Genomic DNA, 17,704 nt, shown 5'->3' with positions numbered 1-17,704 from the left:
GTTAGTATCAACGCAACGCTCAATAACCACTGCACCACTTAGTGGTTTGCGATATAACACGGATCATTTATGTATAAAAAGTCATGGTAATATCGCATCTAGCTCCTTCTTCGCATAAACTTGGCGCCCACGTTGTTTTAAACCGACATCACGTTGGATCTTCTTGATTCACCAAATCCTCGACCGAACCATGTTATTGTGTTTCCAAAATCCTATATCGTGAATCTGGACATCATAACAAGCATCATACATGCCTATTTTTCCACCAACTCATGTAATCTAAACCATATTCTTTTTATAATCGGAAAATATACAAAATAGAATCCCGTCACGAATTGTTGTTGCGGGTTCAATGTTGTTATAAATACACAATCCTCTCATCATTCTGAACGTTTACATCACAAGTCATACCTCAAAACGTCCCGGATCACGACTGTGTCGTTCGCCTGAGTAAAGCTCTCGCCGGAATAACACCGGAGCTCCGACGTCCACTGTTTTGCAGCCAATCCTCTCACTGGTATGTTGTCTATGTGTGGTTATACTCATTTATGATCAAGGAACAAAGCCCCCTATCAGTTTCCGTATTAACCCGCATGTGTTTGAGACTTTTCAACTATAGGAACACTACATGATGCCCCTTGTTCTTTGTTCTGGAGACTTCCGGCACTTGTGTCTTTCAATACCTCAGATGCATTGAGAAGATTAGAGGATGTTTCCTGCAGGGTGGTCTTAAGTATGTTACCACTGTCTTCTTGGGAACCAGTGGGTTTTACAAGAATAGTGGTAGCCACCTCTGAAATCACCTCAACAGGATCTACCTGTGAGGGATGTGCCTCTTCCTCAAGTGGGTTAGGACTAGGTGTCTTATGTACCTTGGCATTTGTCTGAGTCTGTATCTTTGTGATGTATTATTGAGATTTTCCCATTTTATGGTACAAGGGTATTCCTGCTTCCATGAGTGCTTTGTCAAACCTACTTGGAGGTGAGGTATCCTTTGGGCTTGCAAAAAGGCTTTGTGGAGAGAAACCTTGAGGAGTTTTGTTGGGTGGAGGTTGTTGGTGCACTACGTCTGTCGACTACGTCTTGTATCGAGTCTAGTAGTGTATAGGTTAGAACATGGCACGAAATCCAAGAAACATGTGTTAGACTTGGTTTCGCTTATGTGTCATAGGCTAGGTTTCGCTTGTGTGTCATGAACCATGATTTCGCTCATGTGTCAAGACAGGTTTCGCTCATATGGTAACTCAGGGGTTTCGCTTATAAGACATGTATGTAAGAGCGAAACCTGCTCTCCTATATATAGGTTGTAAGAGCGAAATCATGAAGATAGTTGTAGGTGTTGTCTTCCGGTTAGCCACGAAGTGCTGCCGAAGTGTTGTCAGAGCTTGTAACCGCATTCGTGATCAATACAACAACAGTTAAAAGCGAATCCAGCTGAAATCGCACCAAAGCATTAGATTCCGCCTCTTGTTTTGGATAGGAATTCTTCTGATCAACTCATTAAGGGCCGAAAACGATCCTACAAGTGGTATCAGAGCTCAGGAGGAAGAGTTCTTGCCATTTCAGCTGCATTTCTTCTGTTTTTCTACACTTTCTTCAAAATTTTAAAATTTTTCACGGTAAAACCAGCTCAATTTCACACACAACACTCGTAATCATGCATTAATAAACCCTTGAAAGTTTTGATGTGCGTGTAGTGTAATATATTTTTGATGTATAGTTTAAGCCCTTTTTACACTTTTAGCCAAGTTTTAAATTTATGAAACACGATATTTACTAACACTAAACACACATATGGGCAAGTGCACCCATCGTGGACGTAGTATAGTGTTGGTAAGATACTGAGGTCGTCCAAGGACACAAGAGCTTTTAGTACCGGTTTATCCTCAACGTCTAATCAAATCAAAATGTTAGAAAAGGTTTTTTTTTTAACTAAGAAAATAAAACTAACTAAATGCGGAAAAATAAAAATAAAATAAAAACAGATAGACAAGATGAATCACTTGGATCCGACTCGTGTATTAGTATAACCTTTGATTATTTTTGCACTTTTGCACTTGTTTAAGAGATTATCTTAGTTATTGTAGTAGGCCCCTCTTTTGAAGGCGACGTTACCCTCAACCCAGTAGTTTGAGTCAGCAAGGATACAATCCTAAAGGGTTGGATTATTGGAAGATAATGAATTAAGTTATTAATGCAAATTATGGTAGGCCCCGCTTTTGGCGGTGACGTTACCCTCGACTAAGTAGTCTGAGTCAGCAGGGATACAATCCTAAATAGCCGGGTTATAGTATTAATAGTAGTTAACTTATGAGGGGGTCAAAGAGTTTGGATCCCCGCCATCCAATACCTATGGGCATTAAAGGAGATCCTACTAAATTTGACCCAGGTCCCTTGCAGGACCTCTAAACGCTGAACAAGGGCAAGACCCTTACCAAACTGTTCCCTTAACCCCCGACCAGGTAGCCAACATACCTCCATATAGACCGTGGAGATATGAATGATGAAAATCTTTTATTTTATGTAGACAGTAAAATAATGCCAAGACACCACGGACAAACGATAGGGAAAGATCACCTTCAACATAAGCAACTAGTTATTAAAGTCATTAATACAAAACCAAATAAAAGTGTAAAAGATTAAAAATAAAAAGTATTATACTAAACACTTGTCTTCACCAAGTGATGTAAGAGACTTAGGCAAACATGGCCTTGATTGTCAAGAACTCTTACGATAAATCTTGGATCCGGAGACGACTCACACACTCTATGATGGACAATGGATGATGGTGGTGGATGATGGTGTTGTGATGGTGGTGGGTGGTGGATGAAGTGTGAGAGAGGTGGTGTGCCAAGGGATGAGTTGAAATGAAACCAAGCACTCCTATTTATAGGTTGAACAGAAGGCTGGGCACGGCCCCGTGTCCGCTGGACACGCCCCCGTGCCTGTCTGACACTCTCTCTCTTCATTAATTGTAATTCGCAATTACAATTAATGCGCCCGCTGTACTTTCGCCACGCCCCCGTGTTCACTGGACACGGCCCCGTGGTGGGCAATAGAAGCTTCTATAGGTTTGTCTTTTCTGCTGCTTCTTGGGCACGGCCCCGTGCTGGCTGAGCACAGGGCGTGTTCAGTCTTCTGCCTTCTCTATTTTGCTTGGGAGGATGCCGTTGAGGGGTCGGGCAGTCCACTTATGTTCCTTTTCTTGTGTTTATGTTAGATTTAGCTGTCTTTTTTATTCTTTTGTGAATTTGAGCTCATTTAATCCTGAAAATACAAAAGGAAGACAAAAACACTCTTTTTCCAACATTAGTACTTAAAAAGGGTTAGTTTTATGCCTCATTTGATGTAATTTATATGTTGCATTTTACACACATCAAATACCCCCACACTTGAACTTTTGCTTGTCCTCAAGCAAAACTCTTTAATATGTGGCTTACACTCCCAAATGAAATAGGTAGAAGAGAAGGTTTTGGCTTGTCATAGAGTGTTGAGAATCCAAGATCTTTTTGGGTTTTATTTTTATTTATTTACAATCCTATTCGTTATGATTTGTTTAGAACGTTTCATAGGAGAAATTACTTATTTGGGCATAACATGCCTTTTTTAAAATTCCATTTATATACAAGTTCACATACCTCACGGGAGAAATCACTCACACTCGGCCGAAGGTGTATTTTAGTGAATCACTCGAGAGCGGCATGGAAATTATTCCTACCATAAGCTTGCCAAGCAATCAATCCTCCTCCTTTTTAACTTATTACCTTTGTAAATATCAAGAGGACTTTTTTGGATAAAGGCTTGGGCTAAAGGTGGGTGAATGGGTTAGTAGAAAAGGGTGAAAAGCGTAAAAAGCGTCGGTTTTCGTAAAACACTTTGTTTTAGTGACTTTTTATTTTGAAGTATTTCTCCAAACAAGCTTTTTGTTTTAAGAGCTTTGTTTGTTTATTTCTAACTTCATCATTCTTTTTTTTTGTTTTTTTTTAGTCACACGAAAAACAGAGCTTGTTACTAAAATAAAGGGTAAAAATAAAAAGGGTTTTTGGTGGGTAAAAGGGTTTTAGGGTAAAGAAATGAAAGGTTTAGGCTCAAAGGGGTTAACTAGGGGGATTTTGGGTAGGTGGTAAAAAAAATTGAAAAATAATGGTGTAGAAAGAAAAATGGTTAGTCCTAATGCCTCCATCATTTACTTACTTGGGTTTAAGTTGGTAAGGACCGGGAATGAATCATCGTGGCAAGTTCTAGAGTCGTAAGAACCAAGCGGCTATTCACACAAGAAACGAAAAATGAGCATTTAGTCTAAAGATGTAAATTTGTATGCTCAATAAAGGCTCAAAACTCACTTTTTGTGGGAATGGGTTTTTTCTATGTGATCAAGTATATATAATCAAATTTTAACTAAGCTTGTCATGCCTTTTCATAATTTTCTTATGTTGGTTCTTGTTATCACGACGCTCTCGGTTGTAAATTTGTAAAAATATAACCTTATTAATCTTAGGATTCCTAACTTAAACTTTAGACAAGTAAAAAAATGAAAATTTTTTGAAAAAGAATTTGGGGTGTTTAGCGGTTCCAATGGAGTTTTGTGTAAGGCTAGTTATTAGGACTTGCAAAATTTCAAGGTTTTAGCTTCCCCCCCACACTTAGCTTCCCCCCACACTTAAATTACACATTGTCCTCAATGTGTCCCAAAAATAAATTTTTAGGTTGATTAGATGTGTAATATGGTGTTAAAAGCAAAGATTTTATGTTACTGGCAGTCTGGACACGGCCCCGTGGGGACCGGACACGGCCCCGTGTTCAGGTGCTAGTAACGAAAATTAAAGAAAAGAAACAGAAGCCTGGACACGGGGGCGTGTCTGGTGAACACGGCCCGTGTCCAGTTACCTAAACTGGGCATTTTTCTGCAGGGGGTTCAGCACGGGGCCGTGTTGGTTGGACACGGCCCGTGTTGAACCTTATGTAATGGAGAAATTGATGTCGGGTTGCCTTGTTCTTGTGCATGGGGTCATTTTTCTCGTTCCCCTTTTCATCCTTTACCACCATGAGTTTTATTATGAACCATCCAAACCATCATTTCATTGCAATCATAGAGAGATCTTACATAGTCCTATATTAAACTAGATATGAAAACAAAGAAATATTAAACCATGGAGTCCTAGCCTATATTTTATTTTAATTAGCAAAATTTCAAAGAAGCTACTAATCTTGGTTAGACAAGGCCTTTTAGAACTCCTTCTTCCGGGTGCGGCTTTCCTCACATGTCGGCGAGCCACTCCTCCACCTCCCTTGGAAGGAGAAAAGAGGGCTCATTGGCATTAGTTTGAGGAGTTTCGATTTCCACCGGGATCTCTTGTTGGTGCTCCACGGGAGGTTCCACCGGAAAGTCTTCCCACCCGGTAGGGTTGTTAATTCCGAGTGCCAGGTTCCAATCCTGTTGTGGGAGGACTGGTTCCATCGGGGGGGGGGCTACAAGAATATCTAACCTCTGGTGCAAGAGGTTAATTTCTTGGAAGCTGCTTTCGAGTCCCACCGTAAGATCGTTAATACGGTCGATTAGGACCTCCTCTACTGACGTCATTTCGTCGAGAGCCTCCCTTAATGCTATCACATAGTGCACAAGCGTAGCTTCAACGGAGGGCCTCCTTCCTCTGCGGCTGTTTGATGAATGCACGGAAGATGTTTCGCTGTTTTCACTCGACATTCTACAAAAATAAACTGAAAAGTAGTTTATTTGATGAAACAGTGACCGGACACGGCCCCGTGCTTATTGAGCACGGCCCCGTGTTCATTTTTCTGCAGAATTTTGGAGCAAGAAAACTTGGAATTTTAAGTTATTTTCTGAACTTGTGGGGCCTTTTTAAACATTAATAACTTAAAACAATGTTACACAACATATTTTTACCAAGATTCCTTGAACAAAACTCATTAATCCTTACCACAAAGTTTGAAGAATTCAAACTTTTAATGGTAGTTCTTGGAGAAAGATGGAGAAGAAGGAAATGGCTAAAAGAGGAAAGGACAAGATGGGTTGTTGGAACCTTCTTTTAGACTTACCTAGGATAGTTGAGAGAAGATTCCTTCAAATCTCTGTCCCAAGTTGGTCCAAATGTGCAGAATTCTAGGCTGCATTTATAGAAAACGACAGCATCCTGGGCACGGCCCCGTGTCCATTGGACACGACCCCGTGTGTAGGTTGAATTCTGACACAGTTTGTCCGTATTCTGTCGTACTGATCAGAAGGGAATCTTTTGGTGAACACGGGGGCGTGTTGGCTGGATACGGCCCCGTGTCGAGGGACTGTTTTATGTAGTTGTCTAGTTTTTTAAGGAACTCACTAGTATCGGGTGGCTCCTGATTGGTTGGAACAACCCCAAAGTGCCTAAGATACCTTAATTGTCCTAGACTAAGGCGAGAACGCAAGAGGTTGTCACTGAGGGTAATTCCTATTTTCATTCTAGGTGGACAAGTCCAACCCTTTCCCGGGCTCTCGTTAAAGAAGGTGTATGCCGAATCGCTCAGGTCTATGTATGCACCGAACGAAGTCGATGGAGAGTCCTTCACGGCACAATCGGCACAGGGACGACTATCATCCAAGTCTTTGCTAGGTATGAAGGTATTTTTGGGAGTCAAACTTAAAAAAGAAAAACCCATTAGAGTTCATCATAGCCTTAGAGAAACCATACTTATTCCAGACATTTTTTGCATAATACTCTACTACCGGAAACGGAAGTCTACTACCCAAAAAATAACCATACAAGACATTAGTAAACCTATCATGAACTTTCTGCACCGCTTCTTTCGGGATCACAATATCAGCATTCTCCATTACCTCCTGGGCCTCTACCAGCCTAAAGTTAACCACCCTTTTAACTCCACCAGAAGACTGAAGTTTATCAGCATAAGAGACAGGTTTTGTCACATTCACACTAGGATCTGCTTGGCAATTAGCTTTTTCAGCAGGTGTCTGCACCGGTACAGTCACCTTCTCCAACTCATCAATAATGTTGATTACCCTTTGCTCATTCCGTACCATACCACGTCTAGGCAACATCGGGTTCCCATCTATATTCAGAGGTTTAGCAAACATGGAAGCTTTATCTCTCAACTCCTGAACACCCACCGGCTTTGAGCTAATGAACACATCCCCATACATTTTTTCAGAAAAAGACATAAACCCTAAATCCTCCAAACCATTATCTTTGCTAGGGTTTTCCGCATCACTACTCTTAACAGGTAATGGCGGCTTACCCCTATCATCTTTCGGGACATTATCTTTCGGGTTCATACTAGAAACAGCAGCAGACCATGCACTAGAAAACTAAACGCATGCAACGTAGGAACCAGCAAAACCCTAACAGCCGACAAGAAACCAAATACGTAAAAAGTACATGCACCGAATACCTTGGTGAAAACTAATCGCAAATCAGAAACCCTAATCCGCCACCAAATCCAAAACATGCAACGACTCCAAATAAGCTAACACAAGATTCAACCCAAGCAAATTGGCAACAAACCCTAGCAAGAAAACGAAACGAAAAAAACCCTAGACCTGATTTCAGAAGATTAGAAACCACGGTAGAAGTCTAGAAACCTTACTCAGAAGGATCGACAACACCACAATTGCTAACCCAGATCAATCAAGAATAAGATCAGATGAACAAGAAGCTAGGGTTCCTCAGTTATCTATCCTATTTTATTTAATTAATTAAATTAATTATATTACGATAAAAAGTTTTTGTTTGTTTTTATAAAAATAAATAAATAAATAAATAAATAAATAAATAAAAATAAAAACTAGTTAGTTTTGTTAGAGTTTAAAGTTAGTTTGAGGTAATATAAGTTAATCTAGTTAGTAAACCAAATTAAGTCACCTAGTAATTAATCCCTAAACTTGAGGGACCAGTTTGTAATGTCATGAAACTTGTTAAAGGTTAAAAACAATAAAAAGCGTTCTGCCAGGAGGACTCGAACCCGGGTCACCAGCCTTCACCAGTGCGCGCCCAACCAGCTGAGCTGGGCCTTCCTTTTGAATAAAACCCGGATCAGTTAATCCTTAAACACTCGCTCGAACCGAACCCGGCAGCCGCAAAACAACCCTTTACAGCGCGATTTTAAGCGGGATTTTTGTGTTTTTCTTAAGTTTAAACTTACTTTTAACATTAATCATCCAACCACCAACTAACCTAATCACTCCCTATAAATACCAAGCCTCTTCCAAGCCATTTACACTTTTCAAATCACTATAAACTCTCCCAAATTAGTCTATAATCAGCTGCAAATCTCAAGTTCGAGTAGAAGCATCAACCTTCACAAAAGTAAGCATAACTCACTCATTTGTTATCCGATTCACTTGATTCTTTTTCCTACTTCTTTGGATTGACCTTAGCTATGTTTCCATTGGTTTTCCATGGAAAACCAGACCCTGTAACGTCACCAAAAAGGCTCCAAAGTTGACCGACTTTTCTGTTTTCATCTAAAACTTTGTTAAACTTAGTAAACTTGAGTTAATCTCATCTCAAACCTATATCCTAATGCTCATCATCAATCGAATGGTTAGTTGGGCTTAAAAACAAGGCTGAGAAATGTTAAATCAGAGGTTAAAACCTCACAAACTTACTATTTTGTTCAAGGGTTTAACCCATAAGTGATGTTCAAGCATAAAGCTTGATGATTGTGTGATTTAGGATTAGCTTGGGCTATCCTACTCAAAAATCCACACATTGCTTGATGTTTTTCCATAGATTAGTTGTTGTTATATCATTATTTCTTGTAAGTTCATGACCCTCCTTGTTGTTTATAACAACAGGTGTAGTGGTGAACAATAGAGGTACCTAAATGGAAGCTTTGTTCTTCCTACCTTATGTATGAATTCCATGATACTTAGAGGTGCCTAAATGAAGACTTTAATCTTCTACCCCATGCTTGACATATATGATATAGTATACTCTATGTAATACTTATATAACATTCAAACAAACCAAACTCTTGATGATGAATAAGTGGAAATTGTCAAGTTAGTAAGTGATGTGCACAAAATGCAACATATAAATTACATCAATTGTGGCATAAAACTAACCCTTTTTAGTACTAATGTTGGAAAAAGTGTGTTTTTGTCTTCCTTTTGTATTTTCAGGATTAAATGAGCTCAAATGAACAAAAGAAGCAAAAAGGCAGCTAAATCTAACATAAATACAAGAAAAGGAACAAACGTGGCATGCCCGACCCCCCGACAACATCCTTCCAAGCAAAACAAGAGAACAGAAGGCTGAACACGCCTCGTGCTCAGTGAGCACGGGGGCGTGCCCAAGTGTCAGCAGAAAAGACAAAGCTGTAGAAGCTTCTATCGCCCACCACGGGGCCGTGCTCAGCGGACACGGGGCCGTGGTCAACTATAAGATTCGCAAAATCCAGGCAAATCTTGATAGTACAGATGCGCTTCTACACACGGGGTCGTGCTCAGCGGACATGGGGGCGTGGTCAACTAATGCAGACAAACTGCAATTAATGAAGAAAGAGAGGAGGATGCTTATTATCTCAGGTCGGAACAAGTTGATAGGATCCCCCTTGTTTCGTCCCCATGCCGCCTGTAAGGTGACACGGGGGCCGTGCCCAATGGACACGGGGCCGTGCCCGAGCTTCTGTTCAGCCTATAAATAGGAGTGCTTGGATCACTTGCAACTCATCCCTTGGCACACCACCTCTCTCACACTTCACCCACCACCCACCACCATCACAACACCATCATCCACCACCATCATCCATTGTCCATCATAGAGTGTGTGAGTCGTCTCGGGATCCAAGATTAATCGTAAGAGTTCTTGACAATCAAATGCCATGTTTGCCTAAGAATCTTACATCACTTGGTGAAGACAAGTGTTTAGTGTAATACTTTTTATTTTTAATCTTTTCGCACTTTTTATTTGGTTATGTATTAATGACTTTAATAACTAGTTTCTTATGTTGAAGGTGATTCTTCCTTATCGTTTGTCCGTGGTGTCTTGGCATTATTTTACTGTCTATATAAAATAAAAGATTTTCACCATTCATATCTCCACGGTCTATATGGAGATATGTTGGCTACCTGGTCGGGGGTTAAGGGGAACGGTTTGGTAAGAGTCTTACCATTGATCAGTGTATAGATCCTTCAAAGGACCTGGGTCAAATTTAGTAGGACCTCCTTCAATACCCACCGGTATTGGATGGCGGGGGTCCAAACTCTTTGATCCCCTCATAAGTTAAACTACTATTAAAACTTTAACCCGGCTACTTAGGACTGTATCCCTGCTGATTCAGACTACTTAGCCGAGGGTAACGTTACCTTTAAAAGAGGGGCCTACCACATTATGCATTAATAACTTAATTAATTATCTTTCAATAATCCGACCTTTTAGGATTGTATCCTTGCTGACTCAAACTACTGGGTTGAGGGTAACGTCACCTTCAAAAGAGGGGCCTACTACAATAACTAAGATAATCTCTTAAGATGTGCAAAAGTGCGGAAATAATCAAAGGTTACACTACACACGAGTCGGATCCAAGTGATTCATCTTGTCTATCTGTTTTTATTTTTATTTTATTTTTCAGCATCTTAATTAGTTTTATTTTTATAGTTTTAAAAACCTTTTTTCTAACTTTTTGATTTGATTAGACATTGAGGATAAACCGGTTCTAAAAGCTCTTGTGTCCTTGGACGACCTCGGTATCTTACCAACACTATACTACGTCCACGATGGGTGCACTTGCCCATATGTGTGTTTAGTGTTAGTGAATATCGTGTTTTATAAATTTAAAACTTGGCTTAAAAAGTTTAAAAAAGGGCTTAAAATATACATCTAAAATATATTACACTACACGCACATCAAGTTTTTGGCACCGTTGCCGGGGGCCGTGTCCAGACGCTCAGTAACATAAAATTTTGCTTTTTCACACCTTTCTACACATTCAGTCAACCTAAAAACTTATTTTTGGGACACATTGAGGACAATGTGTAATTTAAGTGGGGGGGGGGGTGCTAAAACTTTGAATCTTGCAAGTCCTAATTAACAAGCCTTACACAAAACTCTATTGGAACCGCTAATCACCCCAAATTTTTTTTCAAATTTTTTTTTTTTACTTGTCTAGGTTTAAGTTGGGAATTTCAAGATTCTAAAAAGATTATATTTTTACAAATTTACAACCGATAGCGTCGTGATAAAAAGAACCAACAAAAGAAAATTATGAAACGGCATGACAAACTTAGTTAAAATTTGATTATATGTACTTGATCACATAAAAACTCATTCCCACAAAAGTGAGTTTTGAGCCTTTATTGAGCATACAAATACATAACTTTAAACTAAATGCTCATTTTTCGTTTCTTGTGTGAATAGCCGCTTGGTTCTTACAACTCTAGAACTTGCCACGACGATACATTCTCGGCCCTTACCAACTTAAACCCGAGTAAGTAAATGATGGAGGCATTAGGTGTGACAACTCGAGTTTCCAAGATTCTATTTTCGCATTCATTGCACGTTCTTTGTTTGTTTGTTTAGTTGTTTATTTGCACAATTGGTTTACTATGAAACTATATATGTTTTGATACAATAAAGTGTATTATGTTTGTGCATGGTTATGTGTTAAGTGTTGTCAAATGTAGGAACTTGGTGGTGAAACTGTGAAATTGTTTGAGATGGTGTACTATTGTAAAATATGATACTTAGGGATGTATGGAGTAATCAGTGAAACTCTAATCATTCTTAACCCTAATCATTCACTAATCACTACACAAAAACCAAAGCACGTACTTTCTCATCCTCTGATCTTCTCTGGCAATCATCACCTTCATCATTGGCACAAGTTCTTCATCACTCTTGATTCCACACTTTCTCTAGAATCAATCCAAGGTAATTGTTTATTGATTGCTTGATTATTATCAATTCTTGATAATTGTGATTCTTGTTAAAACCCTAGTTCTTCATATGATATTCTCTGTGATTATTGATTGGATTCCGTTTATGGTGATGATGATGTTGAATAGTCGTTTAATCGATTGTCCGATGATTAAGATACATGATTGATTTGATAATTGGGTTGCTGCTAGACAGATGCAATGAAATTAGGGTTTCTTAGTCGTGATAACATGAAAACGTAACTGATACAATCGCAAAGAAATGGAATGTTCGTATGTATGATTGATTGTTGTTTGAGTTTTAGAATGATATGCAAGGTCCGAAGTTTGTATAAATGTTTGTCAGAGTTTTAAGCTTTGTAACCTAGTCAGACTTTTGAAAGATACATGATATGTCCGAATTTTTGCAAGGGTTCTTGGTCCGACTTTTATATATTCAAGCTAGTCCGACTTTTAGCAATACAATATAGTCCGAACCTTTTTACAACTCACAAAATCCAACGTAATGAGGCCATGTTGTCCGAGTTTCATTAGGGTGAAGGGTTGTCCGAATTTTATAAGGACTATAGGGGTCCGAGTTTGGCTTGCATGTTCTTGACCGACCTTTCTAATTGATCACTTGTCCGAGTTTTATAGAGGAGCCCTTGTCCGACCTTTACACCCTTCCCCTTGTCCGAGTTTTAAGTCCCTCCCCCTTCCCCAGTCCGAGTTTTGTATGGAGATCAAGGCTGTCCGAGTTTTGGGGGGGGGGATACCCCTTGTCCGACTTTGTGAGGGGGAGTCCCTTTGTTCCCTTGTCCGAATTTTATGTATGGGAAGCAAAGGAGTCCGACTTTTGTCATTGATGCATGTTGTCAGACTTTCTTTGAATACACAAGCATATGGTTTGAATTTCTAGTGACTTTCATACTTGGTAACCTAGCCCGACTCTTATGCTTGATAACCTAGTCTGAGTTTTATGTTAAATACATAGTCTGAACTTATTACTTGATGAATGATCCGACGTTTGTTGATGAATTGTCTGAGTAACTTATGATACTTATAATGCTAAGTCAAAACCCGTATGAGGAGCATTTGCATGTAACTGTATATTGCTGAATATTACTGCATGATCCTATATGTGTGCACAATCCTTATCATATCATTCTATACACAATAAACACATAAAACACAGTTACTTGAATATCAATGACTTGCAAACCCTAATTGGATGCAAACAGTTACGTCAAATCATGTGCAATGTACTTAGGTCGTGTGTAATGGACTTAAACACTAATTAACTCTAGAAGCAATAACATACCGAGCAAACCAAAGTGAGTTCACACAGCCAAGGCATGGGGTTCCCAGGGTGGGAATGGGATTTGATTATTTAATTGTACTTACCTGGATAATGGAAATTAGTGATATGATCCTCAGGTGAGGAAGGTTATTGATAAGATACTACTAGACTAGTGATACTAATAGAACTGATCTTCGCATACACGTCGGGGTTGGCTGCGATAATATGACTGATCTTCGCACACATGCCTAGAAAGGCTGCGAACTATACACTAAACTTCGCACATGTGCCGGGTGGCCGCGATACAAATATACCTAGTCTAGAATACTTGAGAACTTTCCCTAATCTTCGCATACATGCCTAGAGGGCTGCGATACGAACTAATACGATACATGACTTAATGAACGAACACAAGGCTTACTATACTATTACAATTACTGAACTATAAACTGTTAACTCGCTCAACTAGTTGTTGACTCTCTGCTGCATGCCTTGCAGGACCTTAGGTACATATGGAGCTTGCACAGGGAGGAGCAGGTCGTTGTGGAGCATGGATCGTGGATGCCATGTTGAAACATTTAAACATTTGAACTTACGTTATACATTGGGTTTTCATACTTATGCTTCCGCTACACTTTGAAACTATAATTATGTTTTGAACACCAATCGTATTGAATGTTTGGTTTGCATTTATTTTACTTGATATTAATTACATGTTCAATATGATTGGTGGCTTGATCCTGGTCATGTCACGCTCCCAAGCGGTGATACTCCGCGTGTGGATTTTGGGGGTGTGACAGATTGGTATCAGAGCCATTGGTTATAGAGAACTTGGTTTTAATATGGGAAAAACGTTTTTATTAAAACCAGACTATAACCAGAACAGTGCTCTCAACGATCCACAACGACGCTTCGCTCCACGTGCAAGACTCAACCTCCTAGGTAATAAGGTTTATGTTTATTGCCTACATGCTAGAATTGCATAGAACTTTGCTCGTAGTATGCTTAGATTACATTGCTCACTACTTGTTATTGCTTGAGAACACTTGTGTGCTTACACTCTTCTGTCATCGCACTATTCGCGAACCTTTCTCACTTATGTTGCCTTTGATGTGAAGATCAATGGCCGGACGTATTAACATGACTCAAGCCCAGTTGACGGCTCTTATCAATGAACAAGTTGCTGCGGCACTTGCAGCTGCAAACGCAGGAGGTATAGCCTGCAGTCGTAACTTATCCTAGGATCTTTAGATCCTACGTTCCTAAACCAACTCTTATATTTAACCTCATTCTGTTCTTACACATTAGGTCAACACGTTCAGCAGCCTGTATGTACTTTCAAGAACTTCATGGACTGTCGTCCAAGCACATTCAGTGGCACCGAGGGGGCAGTGGGACTCCTCCATTGGTTTGAGAAGCTAGAGTCAGTATTTGAAATGTGTGAATGCCCTGAGGCTCGCAGGGTCAAGTACGCCACTGGTACTTTGGAAGGAATCGCGTTAACTTGGTGGAACGCGCAAGTACAGATCCTAGGGTTGGCAGCAGCTAACGCCACCCCTTGGAATGATTTCAAGGAGCTGATTAAACGTGAATACTGCACACGGGAAGATATTCACAAGTTGGAAGATGAGTTCTACCATCTGAAAATGACTGGGTCAGAAATCGAAGCTTATACTAAACGGTCGAACGACCTGGCCGTGCTGTGTCCAACTATGGTGGACCCTCCAATTAAGCGTATTGAGTTGTACCTCAAGGGGTTAGCGCCAGAGATTTAGAGCCATGTGACATCGGCTAATCTTGATAATATCCAGGCTATTCAGCGCCTTGCTCATCGTATTACGGATCAGGCAGTGGAACAGAACAAGCTGCCAAAACGCATCAGTGCTACCACTACTGCTGTTACTACTTCTGCTACTCCCAGTGACAACAAAAGAAAATGGGATGGGGATTCCAGTAAAGGTTCAGCTTCAGTTCAGTCACAGGTTCAGCAGCGAAAGACTGACAGTTATCAGAGTCCCAGTCAGCACTCCTCAGGCAATCAGGGGCAGGGTGGATATCGGGGAATTCGCCCATTGTGTAATAGGTGCAACAGGCACCACAGTGGACGGTGTCGTAAAGAGCGTTGTCAGAGATGTCCCAAGATAGGGCATGAAGCTAAAGACTGCAGGAGTTCGCGACCTGCAAATCAGAATCAGCAACACCCACCACCAGCTCCACAGAACCAGCATCAGCAGCAGCAACAGCGGGGCAACAGGGGATGTTTTCAGTGTCGGGCTGAAGGTCATTTCAAGCGTGATTGCCCCCAGTTGAACCAGAACCAGAATCGCAACAATAACAACAATCAGGGAAATGGCAACAACAACAACAATGGTGGGAACAACAACGGCAACGAAGCTAGGGGACGAGTATTTGTGCTGGGGCAGGGAGAAGCGAGGAATGATCCCAACGTAGTCATGGGTAAGTTTCTTCTTGACGACTTGTATGTTACTGTATTGTTTGATTCGGGTGCGGATACAAGTTACGTGTCATTGAAAGTTAGCCAAATGTTAAAACGTGCACCAACTCCCCTAAACACCAAACATGTCGTAGAATTAGCTAATGGTAAAAGTCTAGAAGCAACGCACATAGTTCAGGGTTGTAATCTTATCCTCGCTGGTCAGACTTTCTTCATCGATCTCATTCCTATAGTTCTAGGTAGTTTTGACGTCGTCGTTGGTATGGATTGGTTATCCAAGCAGCAGGCAGAGATCTTATGTAAGGAGAAGATCATTCGTATTCCTCGTTCGGGTAAAGGACCTCTTGAAGTTCAAGGCGACAAGAGTGGTGCAGTGGTTGGCATCATCTCTTTCCTGAAGGCTCAGAAATGTTTACGAAAGGGTCATACTACCATTTTGGCATTAGTTACTGATGCATCGACGAAAGAGAAAAGAGTTGAGGATATCCCAGTTGTACGCGAATTTCCTCAAGTGTTTCCAGAAGATTTACCTGGTCTACCGCCTCATCGCCAGGTCGAGTTTCAAGTCGAGCTAGCTCCAGGAGCAGCACCTATAGCTCGCGCACCGTATCGTTTAGCTCCAACCGAACTGGAAGAACTGTCAAAGCAACTACAAGAGCTCTTGGATAAGGGCTTCATTCGTCCAAGCTCTTCGCCTTGGGGAGCTCCAGTACTATTTGTGAAAAAGAAGGATGGCACTTTCAGGATGTGTATAGACTACCGCGAACTGAACAAGGTCACAGTGAAGAACCGTTATCCTCTTCCTCGTATTGATGACTTATTCGACCAGTTGCAAGGGTCGAGCTATTACTCCAAGATTGATCTAAGGTCAGGTTACCATCAGTTGAGAGTCCGGGATGAGGACGTCTCCAAGACAGCATTCAGAACTCGTTATGGCCATTACGAGTTTCTAGTCATGCCATTCGGGCTTACGAACGCGCCTGAAGTCTTCATGGATCTAATGAATAGGGTGTGCAAACCCTATCTAGACAAGTTCGTCATTGTTTTCATCGACGACATTCTAATCTACTCCAAGAGTCAGGAGGAACACGAGCAGCACTTACGTCTTATCTTGGAACTACTTCGAAAGGAACAACTGTACGCTAAGTTTTCAAAATGCAACTTCTGGCTTCGTGAAGTTCACTTCTTAGGCCATGTGGTGAACAGGGATGGGATTCATGTCGATCCATCCAAGGTAGATTCGATCAGGAACTGGCCTGCACCACGTACACCAACGGAAATACGCCAATTCTTGGTTTTGGCGAGTTACTACAGGCGATTTATCAAAGACTTCTCAAAGATCGCACAGCCGCTTACCATACTGACACAGAAGGGTGTCACCTACCGTTGGGGAGATTCCCAGGAAACCGCTTTTCAGTATTTAAAGGATAGACTATGCAGCGCACCTATCCTCTCATTGCCAGAGGGCACGGATGACTTTGTGGTTTATTGTGACGCGTCGATACAGGGTCTTGGTTGTGTATTGATGCAACGGGATAAAGTTATTGCCTACGCTTCTCGTCAACTCAAGGTTCATGAACGGAATTACACGACGCACGATTTAGAGCTGGGAGCTGTTGTTTTCGCGCTTAAGATATGGCGACACTACCTGTACGGTACCAAGTGCACTATTTACACCAATCACGGGAGTCTCGAGCATATTTTCAAGCAGAAGGAATTGAATAAGCGTCAACGAAGATGGGTCGAACTTTTGAACGATTACGAATGCGCTATCAAGTACCATCCAGGCAAAGCCAATGTTGTGGCTGACGCCCTCAGTCGGAAAGACACTATACCTAAGCGCGTACGAGCATTGCAACTCACCATTTAGTCTAATCTTCCAGCACAGATACGAGATGCTCAGGTAAAAGCATTGAAACCGGAAAACGTCAGGGCTGAAGCCCTACGCGGCTCAAGGCAACGATTAGAACAGAAGGAAGACGGTGCCTACCATGTAACATGGCGTATTTGGGTCCCACTTTACGGCGACTTGCGTGAGCTAGTGATGGATGAAGCTCACAAATCGCGCTACTCGGTACAT

This window comes from Helianthus annuus, chromosome 17, assembly GCF_002127325.2.
Source record: "Helianthus annuus cultivar XRQ/B chromosome 17, HanXRQr2.0-SUNRISE, whole genome shotgun sequence".
Taxonomy (NCBI): Eukaryota; Viridiplantae; Streptophyta; class Magnoliopsida; order Asterales; family Asteraceae; genus Helianthus; species Helianthus annuus.
The sequence above is the reverse complement of the archived record's forward strand: the minus strand, read 5'-3'. Positions refer to the sequence as shown.